A 10,100-nucleotide genomic window follows, 5' to 3' on the forward strand; every position below is an offset into this window, starting at 1 on the left:
GCATAAGAATGACTACTCTGATCAAAGGTTTCACTCTCTATCCAACCTACATTATAGACAGTTATGGAATTCTGGAATAATTCATATCAAACAACAAATATCAAATCAAACGGGGTCCCTGAACTATTACGTGTCTATTTGCGGGTCCTTGACACAAAAAGGTTTGACAACCACTGTAGTAGGGAGCCCCTCTGCCCCCTGCACCAGGCAGTAACAATGCCTCTGTCATGGGGACAGGGACACTGCGGCTGTGACCACTGTCCATCAGACGAGACGTTAAATCAGGGTCCCAACCCACTGCGGTCATTAAAGAACCCTATAGCCGGGGGTCCCCAGACGTTCCTGGCCAACTCCTCCATCAGGTCTCTGACATCAAGGCCACGTTATAATCCCTCTCCTTAACTCGCTGATAGCAATCCTTGTCTCCTGAGCCTTTCAGCCGTGTGTGTGTATGTGTGTGTGTGTGTGTGTGTGTGTGTGTGTGTGTGTGTGTGTGTGTGTGTGTGTACATTGGTGGTGGAAGAGGCAGGTTACCCTCTACATTGTGAAGCACTTTGACTATGACTTGAAAAGCACTATATAAATCCGGTCATTCATTCATTCATTCATTCATTCATTAATTCATCCATTCGTTAAAAAAATGCTAAGAGGAAGCAGGTTCCAGTTTCTCAGATCAAAACGACAGCAAGAAAACCTTTTGGGATTTTCATAGATTTTCATGGTTAGTAATCAATAGGTTGCATGGTTAGTAATCAATAGGTTTCATGGTTAGTAATCAATATGTTTCCAAAACTCCTGAACCTTCCTTTTAAGCCACTTGCTTACAAAACAGTGACATTTCTCTAGGAATAAATCATCTCCTGGTCGATGAATAGCATATAGCAAAACATTTCTCAAAATGAACATAATGCATTTTGGAATAAAACCCATTTGAACTAACTGGGGATCCTCCGTTTCACCATTAGGAATGATAATTAGCGGGATGCTGTTGTGTCACAATGAACCACTTGAGTATGTTTGTCTAGTGCTTGGCAATGTCCCTCAGAGTAGACAGAAGCTAAATACACACATACATACAGCCAGACAAGCACACAGACACTCTCCCACACACACACACACACACACAACTCTCTCTCTCTGAGAAATGTTAACTATATGGGTGCTACACGCTACAAGGGTTCCTCCATTCAACCAATAAAGTGGCAACATTGCTTTCCATTACAGCTGCTAGCCAAATTCCATTGTGCCAATATGGAATCAGAAAGACTACAGGGTGTAATATATTAACCCTAGTGTTTTGTGTGACATAGCCCACTAAGCCCAAATATGACTGCCCCGATGTTTTGTTTTAGAATATCATGGAAATCCTGTATCAGCATTCTCAGTGGCTTTTTGGGTTACTCTGTCGTGATTTCACTGCATGGCACCAAGGCAGGCTGTAGTACACATGGTTCCACACATAATAACATGGTGCATCATTGTAGACAACTGATCGGTCTGTGATCACTGTCTTGCTTTAAACACCAGGACAACATGCTTGAAATATCTAGGATACAACAGCAATGATTAGGGATGCCCCGATCACGTTTTTTGCCACCAATACCGATCACAGATTGTCAATGAGCCATATCGGCCGATATCGATACCGATCGTTTTTGGTTTTATAAAAAATAAAAAAATAAAATATATAGTTGGAGTTGTATTGTCTGCGAGACAACAAGTCAAAATGCTTGCTATCTGCAAACAGCTCCACTGTCTGTGTGTATACTCTGCTTTGGTCAAATCACATTCAGCATGGGGCCTGAGAGTGCTGGGGCTGACGTTCTGCAGATGGATACTATTGAGTCAAAGCGATAGTTCAACAGGGTCTGAAACATGTTGTGAAGCATGATAGCTAATTAGCCAATGTTCAGCTGCAAAAACGAATAATGTCAATTATGTTATGAGACATTGATATCAGGAGCTATCTGTAGCTACTGCTAGCCGGCTAGATGACGTTAGACAATGCATCATGTATTAAAATAAAGTGAACTATTTAGCTCACTAACGTGAGCTACCTAGCTAACGGAGGTTTCATGCTGGTGCATCCCTATCATTCTTAAACTGAAATGCGCATTTGTTGATATCAGGAGCTATCAGTAGCTAGCCAGTTAGACAACGCCTCATCATGTATTAAACTAAAGTGAATAGTTGACTGTGTAGTTTTGTTTAAACAGTAACGCTAGCTCGGTAGCTAACGTTAGCTCACGAGCGATAGCTAATTAGCCAACGCTAGCCAGCGCTTGCGAAAACGAATGCCAAACTGTCACGTTGATAGCAGGAGCCAATAGCTAGATAACATTAGACAACACCTCATGTATTAAACAAACGTGAATAGATGACTGGGCCATTTTGTTTAATGCTTCAGTTATGTTGAAAGAGGAGCTCTGCGGTGCTCATGCACTCGACTCTTGTCGAAGGGTTTGTTTGTTGACATGAGATGGGTCTGGGAGGGGGAGAAGGAGGAGGAGGAGGGGCAAGACGTTCAGCAGCATAGTGTGGCTGTGAGCGAGTGAGAACTCCGCAGAGAATTGGATCATGTTTTCCGTGTCATCGATCGGTTTTCACGATCGGCGAAATTAAAGCATTATCGGAATTCACCAATCTCATATTTATACTGAAAATCGGCCGATACCGATCGCTGGCCGATCGATCGGGGCATCCCTAGCGATGATACAATAATCTACTGTGCAATATTCCATCAAAAGACATTGAGGGAATCTCGACTCCCAGAGTCAGCATTGCCTGCGGCTTGGGCCGATTGTCATACTAACTTGTTTGGCTGAGTTAGCGGGAGGGAAGTCGTGGGTGGGGATCTGGCATTGTGGACAGCGACGCCTACAGGTCAGGTCTGGGCGCCTGCTCAGCGAAAGGCAGGAAGTGGTGAAGGCAGCGTGACCTCCCACACGTTACACTTCACCAATGAGAGTCCTCGCTGCCAGGTGAAAAGAGAGCCACTGGCTGTCTCCGCATGTGTCGGAGGAAGCATGTGGTAGACTTCAGGGTTCCCTTGTACCGACCAGTAGGGGGAACATGCGCACAACAACCAGGTAGGGCAGGGGGGGAATTGGCATAACGACTAAAATTGGGATGGGGAGAAAAAACATAGAAAATCATGCGGAGAAAAAGAGGATACAAAAAAAAGACATTGAGGGAAGAGAGACGAGAGATGAAGTGCTATATAACATTTCTGTATCGCGTGACTTCAGAATGGGATGGAGGATAAGTCTATGCAGCTTCACAGCCAGAAAGCAGACGGCAGTGTTGTAGTACTCGAGTCCAGGACTGATTTTCAGGACTCGTGACTCAACTTGGACTTGAGCACTGATGACTTGGACTTGGACTCGGACTCGAGCATTGACTGCATTCGGACTCGGTAGGTGCAGACTTGTTCATTTATAAATACAGTTATTTAATTTTGTATTTTGTTTGTAATAGGCCCTAATCATTTGGCATACGATATTGATGGCTAGTGCATTTGTTTGGCTATTGTGTCACAAAGTAAATAAACTCCCATTGAAATGGTGACCACTGTGTCATTTATGTTTAATGTAGACCTTTTCGTATTTATATGTCAGCTCTTTGACTGCCAGAGTGGAGTGGACTCAACCTTGATGACTCGAACTCGGACTACTAGGGTAATGGGGACCCGACTCGGACTCGAGATTTAGTGACTCGACTACAACACTGGCAGACGGATAAAGTTTGCGGTCTCTGAACAAGGCTCCTGGATAGACAGCAGACGCACAGAAGGCTTCCCTGCCGCAGCACGGGGCTGACTCACTGCAGGGCGGAGAGGAGGCGAGCCTTGGGACAGTCCTGCGAGAGTTCAGTCTGTGTTGAAGAGACGCAGCGATGGGCAAACATGCTTTTAATGCGCCAGTGATGCTCAAGGTCCCTTTGAAATGAAACATTACCTCGAGCTCCACAATACTCTCACTCGTGCATTTGATTTCTAACAGTGTTCCCATTCTGTTCTGTTTAATTCACCAGGTTGGTTTTGTGTTCAGTACCGTGAGTGAGTTACCATTATTCCTTCCCATTCCCTCCATTATTGTTAGCAATGAAGCCAGTCTCTCTTTCTGGCTGTATGCTGTACCTTTAATACAACACTGCTGCATGGTTGCATAACTCACTCCAGTATAAGCACACTTTAACAACACTGAACATGCACAGCTCAGCTGTTATATAGCCTTTCAGTTACAGCAAGGCTTCAAATAGGTATATAACATGCCATACAATTGACCTATCTCAAACCCTGCCCTCTTTCCTTGATCCTCCAATCACAACTGTTTCAAGCTTCCCTTTTTTTAGTTTTGTTAGGCCATGGTTACACTTACAACGTTTAATTTTCTAATTATTTCGTTTGCATGTCCAAGTTAACACTTTCAGTGCGCACGATTTAGTGCTTGAATGCCACCATCTGCGCCAATGTGAACGTTAATATCGCCTAATCTATGTTTTAAATTATGGCTATGTGTCTAATCTGCCCGTCGCTTATGAAAGAATCATTTTCCAGTCAGTGTTGTCGAGGCAGATTGGTTTTTTATCGCTTCATTTCCGTTTGAGAGCATTTTGAAAAGCACCCGTTTTCAGGTGAAAAACAGCCCATTCTGTGATAATCACCTTTTACTGGAATATTCCAGAACGTTGATATTTGTCGGCCTATTTATGAATCGTTTTCAAATAAACGCTAGATGATCGATAGTATATGTGCACCAGGGTTCGAAATTAACGGGGGCTTGGGGCATAATGCCCTTGAAAATGGACATAATGCCCTCGAAAATCAGTTAAGGGGGGCACAAAATGCCCCCGACAGTTTACTAATTATATATATATATTTATCCGGTAATGGCGCGTCTGTGTATCGTACCGTTCAGATGACGCGCAAATAAAAAAAAAATCATTTGGCGGAGGTGAGCACTGGCTGCTGCAGCACTGCAGCTGAGCCAGGTGCTAGTCAGTTTGTGTACAAATGGCAAGCACAATCTAAATCAATCTTCATTACGACTTTAAAAACATAGCCATTAACATTACATAGGCATACACACATCTTGCCATAGCGTTAGCAGTTTGTACAAAACAACGCACGTTTTAACTATAGAATCAGCCCGCGAGGTAATACAGTCAACAAAATGTTACCGTAGCTACTAGCTAGCAGAGAAGGAAATGGGAGTCTGAGAGGCGGGGTGTTTAAAGACAATGATAGGCGTTTATTCAACATCCAAGAAGGCTAACATACAACTGTGTTTTACTAACTCCAACCGGGACTATTGCCGCTTTCCCACTGCATGCCATCACCTCCTAACGTTACCGGAGCTACCGGAGCTGATAATAACATTGCCTGAGCTGAAGGTGCGTGACAATAAAATGTCCGTGGGGACCCGGCGCCAACCCATAGATAGTTCCAACTCACCGAATTACGTAATCCACCACAGTTGCACTCAATATTTAAATAATGTTAGTCTAAATAAATGTAGACAGATACATAATAATTTCAAGCAGAACACGAATCTTTCCATTAAGAACTGACAATCAGGGAATTTAAACATGGTTGACGTTGTTTTTGTGTTTATATTAAAGAAAGGAAAGTCTAGTGCTGGCTGAGCATATTGTTTGTTTGCACTAAGTTAATACTACAAATGTAGCCTATATTTTTCAGTCAGTTCGGTCTTTGTGTGCCAAACATTATTTAAGGCTGTAAACACTAACACTGTAAACTTTTTTATTTATTTTTAATAAATGAGAAGCATGTTTAGATTTGAGTGTTACATTTTTTTTTTATAAAAATTTACGTATATCGAACCGAACTGAAAACCGTGACCCCAAAACCGTGATACGAACCGAACCGTCCATTTTGTGAACCGTCCCACCCCTACCGTTTATCATAAAAATTCAGTGCCCCCGAAATAAAAAAAAAGCCCCCGAAAATCAAGTAAGGGGGGCAAAAAAAGCCCTTGAAAAAACATTTTAATTTCTAACCCTGATGTGCACGCACGCACGTTCGAGGCGCGCGCTGGTAATAGCTGCTTTCATTTCCTCATGGATTTTACAGTGAAACAGCTGGAGCACATATCACAAAAAAGCGTATATCTTCATGAAAACGAGTCTGATTATCCTAACACTGATAACATAGATTCCTTACCTGACATCAGATGGTATCCAACTGGTATATTCCAATTCCTGATCACCATTCGAAAAAATCGATAAGTGTATAGATCTAACGTGTATACAGTAGAACTCATGATCCACGGGGCTCAGAGCCCCCTGAATGAACTCTGGTACTCCGGCTGCATGGGTGAGAAGTGAAATGTGACTGGAATATTTTTTTCCCCCATCCATTTTCATTGAGTCCACTCCAAAAGGGTGATTTACCATCTGGGAGACGATAGGGGGCGCTTTTTTCACATCTGATCGCCGGCGGCCCCTGGGTAGGCTAGGGTAGGCTCGCGTGATGCAATATGATTTCAGATCGATAAAAAAAAAAATGAAAAAAAAATCAGAGAAATCTCGTGAGTGGCTTTCAACGTCACAATCGTCAAAGTGTTAAAAGGCAATGCCGTTTTGGCAGGCAATTTCGTTTTCCTAGCGGCAACGCTCAAAGGGGGTTTTCATTTTGATAAGAATGCTAAAAAAATATATATATATTATAATGTTTATTTAAAAAAAATTTAAGAGGTTGGTTAGTCGACTACGGCTCCTTTCGACCGATTAGTCAACTAATCGACTAATAGGGGTCAGCCCTGTGGTGAAACATTACAAGCCCTACCGTGTACAAGCAAAACTTTGACTGAGTTCGGTTAACGATGCCATAATTCTCTGCTGTGCTTTTAGACACACACGCTAACATTGAGTGTTGCATGCCAATTAAAGACCTCTGCGACAGGTCCTGCATTATTATACACACACGCTCTGTGCTCTCGAGCTCTCTCTGTCTGGCTTGTGCATGCGACAAATACCTCCTGCGCATATACGAGACAAACAACGTCTAACTTGCCTGCCAATACACAACGCTCTGAAAAGCTAAATGAAACGAAATCGTTTTGGCTTTAATGTAACCGCAGCCTTAGAGGGAACGATTGATGGTGGAGGATGGAGGATCGAGAAAAGAGGGCAGGGCTTGAGATAGGTAAAATTGTAGGCTTTTCTGATTCAAGTGAGGGATAGTTCAGTGATGTTGATCGGTAGTCTTTTCTCAGCTAAATCCATGCTCTTCCTCATCCACTCCTGTCTGTACAAGCTGACGGAGACTCACTGACATTTACTCCACAGTGCACACAAAGTACATTTGAGTGAGCCTCAGTCAGCTTGTACAGACAGGAGCATGACCCCCATTGACTTGGTATTGGTTTGTGACTAACTATCCGGAGCTAGTATGAAGAACAGCATGGATTGTGCTGAGAAAGGACTCTACTGATCAACATCATCATTGACATTCCTCTGTGGAGTTTGGGGGTGGGGGTGTGGGATTCGCTGGTTTTCCTCATGATGGCGGGGGCACCGGGACCATTTACATTTACATTTAGTAATTTAGCTGACGCTTTTATCCAAAGCGACTTACAAGTTCTGTACGACAGGTCATCAGGAAGGGTACAATTCTATCAGCTGAGTAACAATGTTCATCAAAGTGTTGCGTGTTACAGTGTAGGTTAATTTTATTGCATGACAGTAAGGTTAGTTAGGGTTAGATTATTATTTTTTTTTTTCTTCATATAATGGTTGAAGAAGTGCGTCTTTAGTCGACGGCGAAAGATTGGACGGGATTCGGCTGTCCTAACTGGGGTGGGTAGTTCATTCCACCATTGTGGGGCAAGGACTGAGAATAGGCGGCTTCTCTTTGATGACCCTCCCGGAGCTTGGATAGGAGTAGGTCTGAGGCGGCCAGAAGATGCAGAGCGTAGGGGTCTTGAGGGTGTGTAGTTAGAGACCATTGACCGGAGATAGGCGGGAGCGGTTCCCTTTGCCGCACGGTATGCTAGGTTGAGGGTCTTGAAGCGGATACGTGCAGCAATGGGGAGCCAGTGCAGGTCCCTAAGAAGTGGGGTGACATGGGACGACTTCGGTAGGTTTGAGATCAGGCGGGCCGCTGCGTTTTGAATGAGTTGAAGAGGCTTGGTGGCAGTGTCCGGGAGGCCAGCTAGCAGTGCGTTGCAGTAGTCGAGGCGGGAGATGACTGTTGATTGGACGAGGAGTTGGGTGGCTTCTTTTGTCAGGAAGGGGCGGATCCTTCTGACGTTGCTCAGGAGGAATCTGCAGGTTCTGGTTGTCGCTGCGATGTGAGCAGAGAAGTTCAATTGGTCGTCGAGGACAACACCAAGGTTCTTGGCGGTCGGGGACGCGGTCACAGCTGCATTCTCGACTGTGATGGAGAGGTCGGTCAGGGGGGAGGATTTGGCCGGCAGATGGAGCAATTCTGTTTTGCTTAGGTTCAGTTTGAGGTGGTTGGTTGTCATCCAGGCGGAGATGTCGGACAGATAGGCCGAGATCCGCTCAGAGACGTGGATATCTGAGGGAGGGAAGGAGAGGAAGAGTTGAGTATCATCGGCATAACAATGATATGAGAAGCCATGAGACGTGATAATGTTACCCAGTGATTTAGTGTAGAGGGAGAAGAGAAGGGGTCCTAGGACCAAGCCCTGGGGGACACCTGTCCGCAGGGGGCGGGTGGTCGACAGAGTCCCTCTCCATGACACTTGGTAGGAGCGGTCATTGAGGTATGATGTCAGCGCAGATCCAGCCACTCCCATTCCTGCGAGGGCTGCGAGGAGGATCTGATGGTTGACTGTGTCGAAGGCTGCAGATAGATCTAGGAGAATCAGGACAGAGGAGAGGCCTTTCGCTTTTGCTAAGTGAAGTGCCTCTGTGACCGCAATGAGGGCCGTTTCTGTGGAGTGGGCCAGTCCGGAAGCCAGACTGATTAGGGTCTAGGAGGTCATTCTGTAAGAGATAAGCAGTAAGTTGGTTGGATACAGCACGTTCAAGTGTTTTAGAAAGGAAGGAGAGAAGAGAGACAAGACGATAGTTGCCTATGACGGTGGGGTTCAGGGTTGGGTTTTTTATGAGGGGCGTGACTCTGGCTTGTTTTAGGGAGGTGGGGACCACCCCCGAGTTGAGTGAGGAGTTGATGGTTGCAGTTAGGAATGGGAGGATGTCCGGTGCTATGGTCTGGAGGAGTGGGGAGGGTAGCTGGTCCAGCTGGCATGTAGTCAGGACGGTTCGACGTTACCAGTGTCAGGGTCTCGGCTTCTGTAATGGGAGAGAAAGATGACAGAGTGAAGGATGAGGTTCTCGATTCAGTGTTTGGAATGGGTGGGGTTGGGAGAAGGAGCTGCGGATGTTCTCCACTTTTTCCTCAAAGAAGATCGCAAAGTCTTCGGCAGAAAAAGATGAGGGAGGAGGGGGTGGGGGGGGGGGGGAGTGAGGAGGGAGGACATGGTAGCATGCAGTTTGCGAAGATTCTTGGCAGAGGCCTCGATCCTATGGTGAAAGAAAGAAGCTTTGGCATTAGTAATGGTTTTGGAGAATGTTAACAAGAGGTTGTGATATGTGTCGATGTCAGCAGTGAGGCGTGACTTTCTATACTTCCTCTCAGCCGCTCTCAGGACCTGTCTTTGTTCTCTCACTGCATCCGTCAGCCATGGACTGGGTGGGGAACGGCTGGCAGGTTTCTCAACGAGGGGACAGAGCTTGTCGAAGGAGGTTGCAAGGGCTGAGAGGAGGGTGGAGGTTGCCATCTCTGTGGGGAGAGCAGAGAAGGTGTCACTCAAAGGTAGAGCGGATAGTATGTCAGAGGAGAGGGTGAAGGGGGATAGGGAGGGCAGGTTGCGTCTGAGTGAGACGGTTTGAGTTGGGGTGAAGACCTTTCGGTTAAGCATGAGAGTTAGTGAGAAGGATATGAAGGAATGGTCAGATACATGTAGGGACCAGGGGGGGATGGCGCGGCCCGCGGGGGTGACATTCCCGTCGCCGTGCATGGCGGTGTGAGTGGCGCGCAGGCTGTTTTGTGTTTTCCTTCAGTCGTGGCGTGCTTTATCGGGGGGTGCGCCTTGGATGGGGATGTG

Source organism: Notolepis coatsorum (genome assembly GCF_963971535.1).
Source record: "Notolepis coatsorum genome assembly, chromosome: 6".
Lineage (NCBI taxonomy): Eukaryota > Metazoa > Chordata > Actinopteri > Aulopiformes > Paralepididae > Notolepis > Notolepis coatsorum.